Consider the following 16,267-nt stretch of genomic DNA (forward strand, 5'->3'; position numbering starts at 1 on the left):
AAGCAAGTGGAGAGCCTAACTCTGATCTATTAGTAATGGATTATTTATGCAGCTCAAACAAGGTTGGTTTTGGGGCTTTTTTTTTCCAAAAAAAAAAAAAAGTGTCCCCTAAGGATGAATGAAAAACTTTATTTTCTCTTTTAAATTTTATTTATTTATTTATTTTTGGCTGCACTTCGTTGCTGCTCGTGGGCTTTTTCTAGTTGCAGCGAGCAGGGGCTACTCTTTGTCTCAGGGCTCAGGGTTCTCATTGTGGTGACTTCTCTTTTTGCGGAGCATGGGCTCTAGAGCGTGGGCTCAGTAGTTGTGGCTCACGGGCTTAGCTGCCCCACAACATGTGGGATCTTCCTGGACTGGGGATTGAACCCGTGTCCCCTGCATTGGCAGGCAGATTCTAAGCCACTGAACCATCAGGGAAGTCCTGAAGAACTTTCTAGGTGCCTAAGTTCTCAGACAAAAGTGGAACAAGCCCAGAATCCTGTAAGAATTCTATAAACTAACTCTATTATTTCCTGCCTTTCATTGGACACATACTGTAAGCCACCGTACATTTTGTAAATTTCTATTATTTGATTGCACGATGGTGTGACATGGGTAGTGTTTCTCCTGGTTTACAGGTGAATGAAGCAGAGGCTCAGGAAGGTGAAGTAACTTGCCCAGCATCACACAGCCCACAAGGTACAGAGCAGGAATTGAATCCAGGGCTGGCTGAATCCAGAGAGGTCTGGTTGCCAAGCCTGTGTGATACTGGGATCCAACATGGTGAGTTTCCCAGAGGAGACCGAAGAAGTGACCCAGCAATCTACTTGCTTTGAAGATGAGAAAAGACCCAGATAGGAGAAAGGACCTGCCCAAAGTCACTCAGTAGCAGAACAGGGACTGGAACCCAGGCCTCCCCATTCCCAGTCAGAGATAAAAAATTATGGTTCCTGGACTTCCCCAGTGGGCCAGTGGTTAAGTCTCTGCCTCCCAACGCAGGGAGTGTGGGTTCAATCCTTGGTCAAGGAACCAGGGTCCCACATGCCGTGGAGTATGGTCTGACACTAAAAAAAAAAAAAAAGATTGCTGCCAGTCTACAATCTCAGCTTCTCACTGCAGGGGTGGCAGCCACCATCAAAAGGCCAGGGCCGGCTCACTCACCTGTGACCCCAGTGCCTTTGGGCTTTCAGCACAGCAGTACAGAGGAGCTAGCTGGGACTGTGATGCTCTTTCACTTCACACTTTCAGTTCAGGTCAGAAAAAACCCCAGGTGATTCTTTTCTGAGCAGCTTCCTGGCTCTCAAGGCTTTTTTCCCAGACACTCGGCAGGAGTCAGAACTGCAGGTCCTGCACACCCACTGCAGACTGGACGTGCTCTCTGGGGAAAGAGAGTCATGTAGTTTGGGGGCTTTGGCATTTTTCTTTGGTGGGAAAAGCACTTGGTTGGTTGTTTCTCTCCCTCCCACCGAATTTTTTTCCCCTTTATTATTTTTAATAGAAGGATAATTACAATATTATGTTGGTTTCTGCCATACATCAGGTGGTTTCTCTTTTAATATTACATGTGTACAAAGTCAGGTCACAAAATGGTTTTGAAAACCAAAACCTAATATTTGGAACTCCATTGACACAACTGATTAAAAAAAGAAGAAGAAGAAGAACCTTTCCTCCCCCTAACAAACACACAGACGTGAAGCCTCTGCTAACTTTGAAAGGACTGGTACCCCATCATAGCCTCCCCATGGACATGGTTAAAAAGCCATGGGAGGGGTAGGGGTGGGGGAGCGGTGGTCAGCCAGTTTGGTTTTCCCAAGGAGAATGGGACAGGTTTTGTCATTGTCATTTCACAAATGAGAAGAGGGGCTCAGGAAGTTGAAGGGACTTGCCCAAAGTCACATGACCAGCCATGGCAGAGGTGGAACTGGAACAGTGGCCGTTGCAGCAAAGCACCGAGTGTCTCTCTCTGTTTGGAGCTCTCAGACCAGTCTTCGCCCTGGAGGAAGGCTTGTCTAGAAGCCAGAAGCTCTGACTCCAAAAGAGATTTCTATCTGCTCAGAGGGAAGGCAGACAGGGAACTGGGTTTCCTGTGGCTCTGTGCATCCTGTTGTCGGATGTTTTCTTGTTGGGTCCTCCATCTAGAAGTCTGCATTTCCTGCCCTTACTTAATTTGGACAATAACCATAGGTTGGTGGTCACGCCAAGCCTGAGTGAGGCACCGATGCTGGCCACCACCATCCGAGCATCCGCCTTCTAGGCTGGACTCTGCGTGGGGTAAGCCATTCTTTAATGGGGGCGAGGGGGATGTTTCCTAAGGGAAATAGGGGAAGAGAGTTGGAGGGAAATGGGACTGGAGCTGCAGGGGCGCAGGGAGGAAGCACCCAGCAGTGGCAGAACAGGGGTGTGGGAGCTGATAAAGGCTTACACGTGTCTTCACTCATTCAACCCAGGGCTGAGAACTCGGCTGGCACCATTTCCGGTCTCACTCAGGGGTGGCCTTGGCAACATTCAGCAAAGGGTGTCAGTCTCAGGGAAGCACTCCTCTCCAGCTTTTCCAGGTAGGGTCACTTCTACGCGCACAGCATGAGGGTTTTGATTGTGGCTTGGGGGATGCAGATATGCAGTCTAGATCCCATTTTGGTGCTGCCTTGTCTGACTTAGAAAACTATATCCCCAACCTTAGTTTCCTTGATGGTAAAACGATAGCGGTGTATTAAATGAGAGATTTTCTATCTGTTCCTTGGAGCCTGAGGGCTCCAAAGAGGAATCCGGGCTGCCTGGAAGAGCAGACATAGGTAACATGAATTCGGCTTTTACCTGACTTATGAATACAGGTTTCTTTGAGGGTAAAAAGCATTCTGCTCTCTAAAAAATTAAAAAAAAAATAAACCAAACCCAAACACTGGATTACAAGAGCTGCCACTCATTAAGCTCTTACAATGCACCAGGCACATTATTCTTAACAAGTTCACCAAGCAGGTTGAATTATCCCATTTGAAGATAATAATAATAAGCACTTCCATATGTTTTATTAATTTACTTAAATCCTCACAAAAACCCATTTTACAGATGAGAAATGGGAAAACGGAGGCATTAGGACCTTGAATAAGATCACCGGGCTAGGATTAGAACCTACCCAACGTGATCCCCTTTCCCTTCACACCCTTACTGTTGTAGGAAAGGGGACTCCTTCCAGGGCCTGAAACTGGGCTCTTGTCTAACACTCGAAAATGAATCGTCTGAGGAGACACATGTGCTGACAAAGCAAGAGATTTTATGGGGAAAGGGCACCCAGGAGGAGAGCAGGAGGGTAAGGGAACCCAAGAGAACTGCTCTGCCTCATGGCTCACAGTCTCGGATTTTATGGTGATGGGATTAGTTTCCAGGTGGTCTTTGGCCAATCATTCTAATTCAGAGTCTTTCCTGGTGGCACACGCATTGCTCAGCCAAGACGGATGCTAGCGAGAGGGATTCTGGGAAGCGTATGGACACACGGTGTCTCCTTTCGACCTTTCCCGAACTCTTCCTGTTGGTGGTGGCTTATTAGCTCCGTATTCCTTATCAGGATCTCCTGTCATAAAACAATTCATGCAAATGGTCACTGTGGTGCCTACCCAGGGTGGGCGGTTTCAATCAGTGTGCTTCCCCTAATATTACTTGGGATCTACTGCATTGGAGACAGCCGCTTTCCACCCAAATGGGTTGCATTCATTAAGAAGTTTTTGAAAAAAAAAAAAGAAGTTTTTGAGCATCGACCATGTAGCAGGCATTGTGCAAGGCACCGAAGACCCAGAAATAATGAAGGCTCAGTCTCTGACCTTGACAAACTGTGTGTCCTCCTTCAAGTAACATCTCTGAGCCTCCATTATCTGTACAATAACAATAACCACAGTTCTTCTATCAGAGGTTGTATGGATTACATTAGATGGTAGCTGAGAAAAAATATTTTGTAGAAGTTAAATTGCATAGCATGTTGGTTGGTGCAGTTATTAATATGGCTGCAGAAAAGACTAATCAGAGCAGGTTATAATATACACAGAGTAAGTCTGGGAAAGTGGTGTCTGACTGTGGTTCGAGGAAGACTGCACAAGATAAAAGATGAGTCCAGAAGGAAGATGAACCGGGAAAGGAACCTCTGGGGCAAAGGTGGGTAGAAAGCAGAACTAGGACTTCCCTGAAGGGCCAGAGATTAAGACTCCAAAGCATGGGGTGTGGGTTTGGAGCAGAACTATTTGAGGAATGGTTAGGCAAACAGTTGAGTCCAACTGGGGCTGTCAGTGGCGGCTGCAATTGAATACTTCTGACTCTGCTGTCACCAGAAGTACAGCACGCTGGGGCAGGCTAGCACTGTCCCATGAGCCACTTGTCATTTTAAATGTTCTAGTAGTCACAGGAAAAACTAAGTAAATAAAAAGAAACAGGCAAAGTAAATGTTTTTATTTAGCCCAATTTATCATCTCGGGTAATTAGTATTAAAAAATTACTAATGAGCTATGTTTCTGTCTTTCTTCCATACGGTCTTTGAAATCTGGTGTGTATTTTACACTCAAAGCACATCTCCATTCAGATTAACCACACTTAGGGTACCGGTGTAGACAGAGCTGGACTTGTACCACAGTTCTGACTCTTGGCGATCCCATGGACTGCAGTACGCCAGGCTTCCCTGTCCATCACCATCTCCTGGAGTCTGCTCAAACTCATGTTCATTGAGTCTGTGAACCCCAATTCTCACGCTTAAATAACTAGGTCATCCTGAGCAGGTTCTAAGTTAGGAACAGCTCAATAAAGTATAGAGATCTCTTCTATACTTCTTCTACTTCTAAGTATTTTTAAAAAAGATTTATTTACTAGCCTGCAGTGGGTCTTAGTTTCAGCACACAGGATCTTTCATTGCAGCACAGGTTTAGTTGCCCCTCGGCAGGAATCGAACCTGCGTCCCCTGCATTGCAAGGCAGATTCTTAAGCACTGGGTCACAAGCTAAGTCCCCTATTTTATGTATTAATTCACTAAATCTTTATAATGAGGTTACCAACATTATTTGCATTTTATAAATAAGGAAATTGAGTCCAGGTTGCCCAAAGAGTTTATCATTCCTAAGTCTTCTTCCTCTACAAAGTGAGCATAAGCACACCTACCCTGGAGGTTATTGTGAGCGAAGATATGAAAATGCGGTTAAGGTCTTCCCACTCAGACACACCAGGAAACCACTGCTCAGAAAGCCACAGACATCTCTCGTCCCACCTCCCACCCCCTGAGAACCTCTAACAGGACCAGACGTAGGGTCTCACTTGGGGAACAAAATTTAAATGAGTGCCAGAAAACTATAATAAATCCTGTTTTGAATATTAAGTAAAATATTTAAACTTTATAAAATACTATTGTGTTTCAATGTAGCTATTTTTCCACTTTTCAATAGTAACTACTTTTTAGTGTTTTACTATTTAATGTTTTGAGACCGAAAAACAGCCAGTAAAGAATACACAAGACATCCACAGAGAGGAACAGCTTTTTCGCTTTGCCTCAGGCAAGGTATTGATTTCTAATCTAGTCTGGAAAAAATCTGCCCTCCCTCCTACTTCTCTAGTTCCTCTGCCATTATCTTCCAGCTCCCTTTATCTGCTTTATAAGACTTCTACATTCTCCTAAGGGATTGGACTTCTGGCTCCACGTTGTGTTGGTAAGATTTACCCCTGTTGATGAGTTTAGTTCTAGTTCATTTTTTACTGCTTTATGTAGTTCTTTGTAGGCATGTACTATAACTTATCTATGCATTTTCCAGTTGGACTTTTGTGGTTGGTGGTGGTTTTTTGCTATTTCAAAAATGCTGAAACTAACATCCTTGAACATTTTCAGGCGCGGAACTGGTGCATTCCAGGGCAGTGGCTGTCTTTAGCTTCATTAGATTTGGGGAAACTGCTCACCAGTGTTTGTGCCAACTCACACCCCCATCACAGCACTGAACATTTGCCCTCCACACCTCTCCAATACGCAGGGTGTCAGGTTCATTTTTTGGCTGATCTGGTGATAGTGAAACTTGCCTTTCTGTGGATGCTATTGAGGTTAAACATCTTTTCAAAGGATAATTGACTGTTTTCTTTCATGCCTGATATTTTTCTTATTTGGAGGCTCTCTTCTTTATCTTGAGGAATCTTACCTGAGGTCTGTCTGTTTTATGATGTTCTCAAAGAACTAGTTTCGGTCTTGGTCAGAGCATCTTATTTTCAGTTGTTTTACCATGTCATCAGTTTCTGCTCTTATTATTTTTGCCTTCCGCCTTCTCTGTATTTTTGCTGTTGCTCTTTGTCTAATTTCATGAGTTGGATGTTTAGCTTGTCGACTAAAAAAAAGATGTACAACTTGAGAGTTGCAAGTTAAGTTTTATTTGTGGGGAAATGAGGATTGCAGCCCAGGAGGCAGCATCTCAGATAGCTCTGAGAATCTGCTCCAAAGCAGCAGTGGGGGAAAGTCAATATATAAGGTTTCGGTGAAGGGGCAGCTGAATACCGTGACGTACTCATTCTACAAAAGGTTTTTTGTTAATCATGAGGATCTGCTGTCACTGTGAGGGAATTTAGTGCTTCTCTAGGTATGAGGAGATGCAAGGATGGAGATCATAAAACCCATTCCTGAAAACATCCAACTATCTGAAGACCTGTCCCACCCGATTCCCTGGAGCACAGAGTGCCTCATTCCACCCTGAACTCCCTTAGGGGGTGTTGAAGGTCAACTGCAGCAGCACGAAGTTCAATCTCCGTAGAGGAGGATAGCCAATGCCTTTGCTGTTCACTCGTTGGCAATGCCTTTGGTAAGTGCCAATTTGTAGTTCACCCCTTGTGGTCATAAATCCGACCATACTTTGGGGCCCATTTCATCAGCATTTTGTCCTGCATTGCTGGTGTCGACTAAAAAAAGATGTACAGCTTGAGAGTTGTGAGTTAAGTTTTACTGGGGGCAAAATGAGGACCGCAGCCCGGGAGGCAGCATCTCAGACAGCTCTGAGAGACTGCTCCAAAGCAGCAGTGGGAGAAGTCAGTATACAAGGTTTTGGTGAAGGGGGAGCTCAATACCATGAAGCACTCAATTTAGGTTGAGTGCTAACAAAGGTTTTTTGTTAGTCATGAGGATCTGATGTCACCATAAAGGGATTTAGTGCTTCTCTAGATATGAGGAGGTACAAGGATTGATAAAATTAAGACCTGTCCCACCAGATTCCCTGGAGCCTCATTCCACCCTGAACTCCCTCAGGGGTTGGTGAAGGTCAATAGCTATAGCAGCAGGGGGTTCAATCTCCATAGAAGCAGGTGGAAAATGCCTTTGTTGTCCATTCATTGGCAATGCTTTTGGTAAGTGACAATTTGTAGTTGACCTGGCCCCCTTGTGGTCATCAATCTGACCAAACTTTCGGGGGCATTTCATGACCATTTTGTCCCGTGTTGCTAGGAAGGCTTGTTCCCAGTTCTGAAGGTGTTTGTTGATAAGACACTCAATGTGCTGTTACTGGATTAAATCTTAATAGTCAAAGATCTCTGGACACCTTTCTTCTAGTTATGGTCCAGGAAACTATTTCCTCTCATTGCATCTTTTCATACCTAGAGTTACACTATCACCATCATTGATCATACATCGAACTATACATTTAATCAACTGCTTCAAGTCTAGTCATCATTTTCGTTGGAAGCTCAGTCATACACTTGGTAATACAAGAAATAATAATCTTGTGAAACAAGCAAAATATAAATGGTATAGTTAAAAACATTAGTGGAATTAAAAGTAAATATTTTAGCCATGAGCCTCCCACACCAAACCAGTTTCTTTTTTTTTTTTAAGATCGTCAAGACTACGGAATGGGTCTTTTAAAGCAGAAGTCTGATTTTTCATTTGGGTCATCAAATGTGTTACATTAAAAGATTTATCAGGTATGAAAATACAGCATTCACTTTGAATTATAGCACAGACATTTCCCTGAGATGCTGTAAGACCTTGAAGTTGTGTAGCGCTTCCTTTCTCATCATAGAGATCTCAGAATTCAATAGGCTAATAGCCCAATTACTATCGTTTAAAGCTTATGCAAGTTGTTAAGGCTTAGATATGATCAATTACATCCTCCAACCCCATTGAAGGCACACACACATACACACACAAGCTGCTAAATGGTCATACTAGTAGAATACAGATCTTTGACCCACTGGGATCATACCAATGATAGACTGGTTGGGGTCACTTCTAATTTGTTAACAAGTATGACCTTAAATTCATAGGAATCCCAGGCTACACCTTCATATCCATCCCTGTAGATGTCAAGGCCATAAATTAGTGCCACAAGTCCACTGAGTTCCATACCAATCACTCTCTTTAAGGGTAATAACAGGCATAGTTCATAAAGTACCCAGCCTTGTCTCATAATTACCAGGTTGATCATTTTTAGTATGATTTAACCTTTCCCAACATAGAGGAGCCTTGAAACTTAAATGACCATAGCCTGGTGTTAACCATGTACATCCTCCCCATAACTGTGGGAGTTTTCCTTTTAATGGATGAGAAATTAACTTTTTATTGAGACTTAGCTCATCACTCGATTGAGTTTAAATGACCCTAAGAGAAAACTTAAATCTATGGCCAGCATCAGAGCAGGTATTACTAATTGGCCAGGTGAGAGGATCCCATCTAGTAATATAATGAATAGATAGAACAGGACTGAACACTCATCTAAAATAATTTCCTAGGGGTATCCAATCAGAGCCCTAGAGAACAGAAATCCACCAAGGTAACCCAGAAGTACTAGGCACAGGTAACTGGCCACAAACCAACAATTGGATTGAGTTTTAAACTAGCATAGAATCACGTCCATGATAGAAAACATTTGATTGATAGGCATAAGTCCAAGGAATCAAGAAAACATTATAAATGATCACACAAGTCAAATCAGCATCTTGGGCAAGCTTTCTGCTTCTGACATCATCTTCTTCTCGTCCTAGGGTAGTGTAGTTTCCTCTGTTTGAGCATCATTTTAAGGTGAGTTTGAGGTCAGCAGGCCTCTCTATAGACCAGTCCAGCTCAGGGGCCTTTGGAAGTGGGAGTTAACCTGAGTCAATTTCCCTTCGATTTCATTGGGCATGAGCTAGTTAAGAGTACCATGGAGGTGAAAGGTCCTTCCATCCATGTTGGAGAGAGTTCCTTAAATTATATCTTCTTCCAGTCTTGGTTGCAGGTTATGTGTGAGGCATCTGATCTTCATCCAAAGACAGATTACTGAGATAAACTTCAAAACAACCCTAGAGTGTCCTTCAATAATTCAATTAAATTTTATATTAATATACCCTAACAGCAAAGACCTATCCAGGAAATGAGTCTTAGTAGATACAGACCTCCATTAACAAACTGGGATTTAACATTCATTGAAACATCTCTTTCTCCCTAAAGAAAGAAAGAAAATGAAGTCGCTCAGTCATGTCCGACTCTCTGTGATCCCATGGACTCTAGCCCCCCAGGCTCCTCTGTTCATGGAATTTTTCAGGCAAGAGTACTGGAGTGGGTTGCCATTTTCTTCTCCAGGGGATCTTCCCAACCCAGGGATCGAAGCTGGGTCTCCCACATTGCAGGTGAATGCTTTACCATCTGAGCCACCATGGAAGCCCCTTCTCCCTAAAATCACCGTCATTTTTACCAAATATAACCTAATTAAGACCTGTTTGTAATATAGGTCTGGTCTCAATAAACTTGGCATGATTTATATAACCAAAATTGATCATAGACTTTTTTGCTTTGCTGAGACTTTTATAGTCTCAGACTTAACTTTTAAAATAAAATCTTTCAGGGCTAGGAAAGTCTTGCCAAAAGCTTATCACAGATTTTTAAAATAAAATCTTTCAGGGCTAGGAAAGTCATGCCAAAGACTTATCACAGATTTTGCCTAACAGATCTAAATAAATTCCTCCCTTCTCAAGGTCTCCAAAATTCCTTGAGATTTCTGTACCTGTTATTGAGATAACCTTCCTAACTTATCTGATAAAGTTACTGGAAACTAAGAGATTCCAATCTCTGGAGGGTTCAGAAGAGAGAAAAGATAAATGTTTCAATTTGTTTATAAAATATAATTTTACCAAACTACTGCCATAATTAGAGGGAAAGGTTTTTTTTTTTTTCTTACACCTGGGAAACACAGATTCAAATCAGTAGTTTTTCAGATAGAAACCATAAAAGTTATAAGCATATTCACCAGTTCATTCAGTCCTTTTGTTAACCTTTGTGAAGTCATCAGGTTTTCTATTAGAATCCTTACTCAGTTCAGAAACTGGTATTTATTCAAAAGTTCTTTTTATAAATCTTCTTGAAGAGACAGAACTTGGTTAATGCTATGACAATATTGAGATAGTAACTAGAATTATGCCTGATAACATTTTACCCAAACATATCAGAATTTTAGGAACTCCATACAGTTTCTGTAAGTGTAAGTGAAGTCGCTCAGTCGTGTCCAACTCTTTGCGACCCCATGAACTGTAGCCTACCAGGCTCCTCTGTCCATGCGATTTTCCAGGCAACAGTACTGGAGTGGATTACCATTTCCTTCTCCAGCGGATCTTCCTGACCCAGGGATCAAACCCGGGCCTCACGCATTGTAGACAGACGCTTTACCATCTGAGCCACCAGGGAAGTCCTATCATACAGTTTCTAGGATATCTATATTAGTAACATTTACAATACAATATAACCCGAGACTTATTACTCACTTGACAATATTCTCCATGTAATTCTGTATACAAAATGAGCCAAATTAGTGTAATATCTCTCTTTGGGGTGTTTCAGGGGCCCTCTGAAGAATCCAGAAGTTAGCTAGACATCTTCATTAGAAGGATTTAGGAAGTTTTGTCAACAAATATCAAAAAGGTTTAGAACTCAGTCAGATAGGATTATATGTCATTGTGAAACAATAGCTATTCACTTAGTCAAAGTAACAATAAAAGATTTTAGAACAGATCATTTAAGAGATAAAGAAAAACTTAGTCCTGACTATGTACAAAGCTCTTTCTTCATGGTTCGAGTTTCACAAACCTCATCGCTTTCTGTACCCATGACTGTGGTCTTCCATCCTAAAAAGCCACCTGTGAGGCAGGTTTACTTCCTTTTCCCTTCACAAAATGCAGTTCCATTCCTCATACCTTCTTTACCGAAAACACACTTCCTACTTCCCTTAAGCAACCAAGAACTGACTTTTATTTTAGCATTTTATAGATTGGTAAGCATAAATACCAGTGATAATTTCTAAACCCTTTGCTTTCTTAGAACATTTTAGGATGACCCCAAATACCATTCATTTTTAATCCCAGAAATCTTTAGTTTCTCTGTAAAAGGAAATTAGTGTTCAGTAGTAAATGTTTCAAAATCTTATTTTATTTGGAAATGACTTAGCTATTCAATACACTTCCAACACTTAATTTACCACAACCCTTAGAAGTTCAAGTTACCCCAATCTGGAGAGACTATTTTAGACAGATATTCCTAAAGAATAATTATTCTTAATATTTTTTAGAAGTTTCTTCACTCGAGGTAATTTCCTTGCTGACAAACTTGTAACAGATATAATAATAGTTAACTTATATTAAACCTAGGTACAATGAAGATATTCTGCTTAATTTCCAAACTCAGTTATGAATACTAGTTGTAAAAAAAAAAGGGGGGGGTTAGAGTAAGATTTTAAAAGGCTTTGTTCCCTTTATTTTTTTTTTTTTTTCCTTTTGGTTTCAGGAATTAGAGATGGTCTAGAGTGATCCAGAGAGCTCTGGTCTAAAGGTATGAAAGAAAGTGAAGTTGCTCAGTCGTGTCTGACTCTTTGTGACCCCATGGACTGTAGCCTACTAGGCTCCTCCCTCGATGGGATTCCCCAGGCAAGAGTATTGAGTGGGTTGCCCTTTCCTTCTCCAGGGGATCTTCCCGACCCAGGGATCGAACCCGGGTCTCCCGCATTCCAGGCGGAATTATTTCCTAAGGGCAAGAATTTTTAAAAAGATAATTTTTTTCTTCAAGCTTTCTCTGGAGTCTAAAGAATATTGTGACCACATTGTCAAAAATAATATTTTTTATGATAAAATTATGATCTGTGATCATAGTTTTATCGCCAGAATTTAGACCAGATAGTGCTCAACTCGGTCCTTATATCAAGGGCAGATTGGTCCCAGCAGTGATTGTCCCTCTAGGGAAGTGAGGGTCTTAGTTTGATCAGACCCCCAGGCTGTTAATTACAGAAGGAAGTCCTAGACATAAGGGAACTTTAGTCCATTTTCCTATCCTATTGTCAATAAAGATCTAATATTTTAGGCCGTTTCTCTTGTCATAGCTATAGATTGACCAGTCAAAAAAAAAAAAAAATCTGTTTTTCCAAGGGTTTACCAGGTGGAGTGTGGAACCTTAGAATGAGCAATTCCCATATTAGCTCGAGTAGTATGTACCAGATGTCTGCACACTCAAACCAAACCAAACCAGAACTTCACCAGCCAGGAGTCACACTCTGAAACAAAAGGCAAAGAGATACCCAGAAATCAAAAGCCAAATGATGTAAATGCCAAACGTGACTTCCCAGTTCCACTAGACCTGAGACCTGGCAGAGTCAGTGCTAGCAGCCTTTTTTAGTTCTGATACAGTTTCAAGCAATTTCTTGTTGGTTTCCTGTGAAGAAGTTACTCTATCATTTCCTCTTTTAGAAGCTTCTAGATACCAGTCAGAGTAAGCACAGCCGGCCTTTTCTGATTGTGCATGCAAAACTATCAATTTTGAAATATCAAAAGAACCCCAATTTGGCCATTTTAGGTTGAGATCTCTTTTAGTACAATTTCTTCAATTAACTAGGTACTTGCGAGTATGAGCTCCATAGGTATTATACATGAATCTGGCTGGAGTGTTAGTCAGATGCTGGCTTTCTGACACTCCTTGATTTCTATTTTTGAGAGATTCCGTTTCCCATTTTAAGCTGAATTTGTCAGGGATAAAAATCACTAGTGAACTTGTGTAGTGGGCCCATCTGCTGCTTGTGAGCTTAATTCCTCTAGGAGTCATCCCAGAGTCATTTCAGCTCCTCTTGCGTGTCTCAGATTCTGCCTCCAGCAATCTAAGACCACCATGGCTGCTCAGGTGGCTGAACGGCCAATTCTTATGTATGACACCCAGATGAAAAAGTATTTTAATTAACTAGTGGGTTTCCCTATGGGACCACTGCACAGTATGAGGACTAGGCTTCCACCACTCCCGTAAATTCCTCAGTCACTTGAGAAAACCGAAACCAACCGGGAGGAGTCTTGCCCCTTTTCTTTGGAGCAAAGCTCTCATATATTCTCCTCACTTTTATACTGACAAATTCTATAATGGCAGTCGAATTGAGGAAAAGTGTCAGATCAGCCTCTTACCGCTTAGCTAAGACCATTCGGTCCCCTACAACGGAGCAACCTCAGCATCTTTAAGCTGAGCCTCGGGTATTTCTTAATTTTTTTCCTCAGTCGAGTCCCCCTACCCAGTACCTTTTCACTGGGTGGGTAATTCCCCTGGCATCTTTCAGCCAGCCCCCCACCCAGTATCTTTTGCCTAGGTGGGGATTTCTCAGTATCTTTCAAACAAGCCCCACTCAGTGTCTAGACCATGAGTGGGATGCCCCGGATGTTTCACCTGGGCCCCTCGCCAGTATCTTTCCTACTGGGAGGGGGCAGGAACCTCCTCCACCACCAAATAAAACTCAGAATCTCAACCAATACAGCAGATTCGAGAACTAGGAGCTGCTAAGTCGCTTCAGTCGTGTCCAACTCTGTGCGACCCCATAGATGGCAGCCCACCAGGCTCCTCCGTCCCTGGGATTCTCCAGGCAAGAATACTGGAGTGGGTTGCCATTTCCTTCTCCAGAGAACTAGGAGAGATTTACCCAAATTCATCTGCACTCCCCAAGAATGGGCACAAGGGGCCGCTGCTGGTACCAAAGCTCCAGTTCCTCGTGGAGTCCAGTTGAAGGAAGGAAGTTCACTCTGGGTCCCTTCGTGGTCCCAATAACTGTTGACTAAAAAAGATGTACAACTTGAGAGTGGCGAGTTAAGTTTTATTTGGGACAAAACGAGGACTGCAGCCCGGGAGGCAGCATCTCAGATAGCTCTGAGAGACTTCTCCAAAGTGGCCTTGGCGGAAAGTCAATATATAAGGTTCTGGAGAAGGCGGAGTTCGATACCACAAAGCACTCATTTTACAAAGGTTTTTTGTTAGTTGTGAGGATCTGATGTCAACATGAAGGGATTTAGGGCTTCTGTACATATGAGGAGATGCAAGGATTGAGATCATAAAATCTGTTCCTAAAAACATCCAACTATCTAAAGACCTGTCCCACCAGATTCCCTGGAGCACAGGGTGCCTCACTCCACCCTAAACTCCCTCAGGGGTTGTTGAAGGTCAACAGCTATAGCAGCAGGGTTCAATCTCCTGTAGAGGCAGATGGCAAATGCCTTTGTTGTTCATTCATTGGCAATGCTCTTGGTAAGTGCCAATTTTTAGTTGCCAGGATGATGCCTGATTTTTTTTTTAAGTTTATTGGGCCATTTTAAAAGTCTTTATTGAATTTGTTACAATGTTGCTTCTATTGTTTATGTCTGGCCTTTTGGCCCATGAAGCTTGTGGGATCTTAGCTTCCCAACAAGGGATCGAACCTGCACCCCTTCATTGGAAGGTGAAGTCTTAACCACTGAACCACCAGTGAAGTCCTGATGCCTGATTTTTAAAAGTCTAAATTAGATCATTTCCGTTTGTTATTGTTCAGTCACTCAGTTGTGTCCACCTCTTTGTGACCCCATGGACTGCAGCACTCCAGGCTTCTCTGTCATTTGCCATCCCCTGAAGCTTGCTCAAATTCATGTCCATTGAGTCAGTGATGCCATCCAACCATCTCGTCCTCTGTCATCCCCTTCTCCTCCTGCCTTCAGTCTTTCCCAGCATCAGGATCTTTTCCAATGAGTTGGCTCTTTGCATCAGGTGGCCAGAGTATTAGAGCTTCAGCTTCAGTTCCAATCCTTATGATGAATATTCAGAATTGATTTCCTTTAGGATTGACTGGTTGGATCTCCTTGCAGTCCAACTGACTCTCCAGAGTCTTCTCCAGCACCACAGTTCAATACCGTTACTCACTTCCTAAATAAAGCTGCAGCTCTATTCCTCTCTCTCGGCTTATGTTACTGTCATTCACAATTTTACTTGCACTCTGTTTTTATCCCCTCCAAATCAGTCTCAGTCACTATTCAGTTCAGTTCAGTTCAGTTGCTCAGCGGTGTCCGACTCTTTGCGACCCCATGAATCCCAGCACGCCAGGCCTCCCTGTCCATCACCAACTCCTGGAGTTCACTCAAACTCATGTCCATCGAGTTGGTGATGCCATCCAGCCATTTCATCCTCTGTCGTCCCCTTCTCCTCCTGCCCCCAATCCCTCCCAGCATCAGAGTCTTTTCCAATGAGTCAACTCTTCCCATGAGGTGGCCAAAGTACTGGAGTTTCAGCTTTAGCATCATTCCTTCCAAAGAAATCCCAGGGCTGATCTCCTTCAGAATGGACTGGTTGGATCTCCTTGCAGTCCAAGGGACTCTCAAGAGTCTTCTCCAACACCACAGTTCAAAAGCATCAATTCTTTGGTGCTCAGCCTTCTTCACAGTCCAACTCTCACATCCATACATGACCACAGGAAAAACTATAGCCTTGACTAGACGGACCTTTGTTGGCAAAGTAATGTCCCTGCTTTTTAATATGCTATCTAGGTTGGACATAACTTTCCTTCCAAGGAGTAAGCGTCTTTTAATTTCATGGCTGCAGTCACCATCTGCAGTGATTTTGGAGCCCCAAAAATAAAGTCTGACACTGTTTCCACTGTTTCCCCATCTATTTCCCAAGAAGTGATGGGACCAGATGCCATGATCTTTGTTTTCTGAATGTTGAGCTTTAAGCCAACTTTTTCACTCTCCACTTTCACTTTCATCAAGAGGCGTTTTAGTTCCTCTTCACTTTCTGCCATAAGGGTGGTGTCATCTGCATATCTGAGGTTATTGATATTTCTCCCAGCAATCTTGATACCAGCTTGTGCTTCTTCTATTATTGCTTTATACAGACATGTTTTTATTTACTCATACATTTATTCACTTATTTGTTCACAATTCCTTCTTGCCTTTCTATCCTTCCCTCTACGGAGAATTCCTTCTTCTGATGGCACCTCCTTTAGATTTTCTTCAGTGAAGGTCTGTTAGTGAATAATTCTATTTGTATTATTTTGAGTGACAGCTAGCTTTT

The 16,267-nt window shown here is 42.5% G+C and overlaps 1 protein-coding gene across 3 annotated transcripts in view; it reads left to right on the forward strand.

Moving 5' to 3' along the window:
• Positions 1–16,267, forward strand: part of CNR2 (cannabinoid receptor 2) — a 40,385-nt gene that overhangs the window by 14,905 nt on the left and 9,213 nt on the right. Inside the window, exon 2 of one of the 3 annotated variants that reach the window (XM_061393365.1) lies at positions 2,427–2,534. The exons of 1 other annotated variant lie outside the window; for it this stretch is intronic. The gene's annotated coding sequence lies outside the window, so the exon portion shown is untranslated. Of the gene's footprint in view, positions 1–2,426; positions 2,535–11,659; positions 11,765–16,267 lie in introns of those variants that run through there. One more of the 3 variants, XM_061393371.1, reaches the window with a different exon arrangement.

This window comes from Bos javanicus, chromosome 2 (genome assembly GCF_032452875.1).
Source record: "Bos javanicus breed banteng chromosome 2, ARS-OSU_banteng_1.0, whole genome shotgun sequence".
NCBI lineage: Eukaryota > Metazoa > Chordata > Mammalia > Artiodactyla > Bovidae > Bos > Bos javanicus.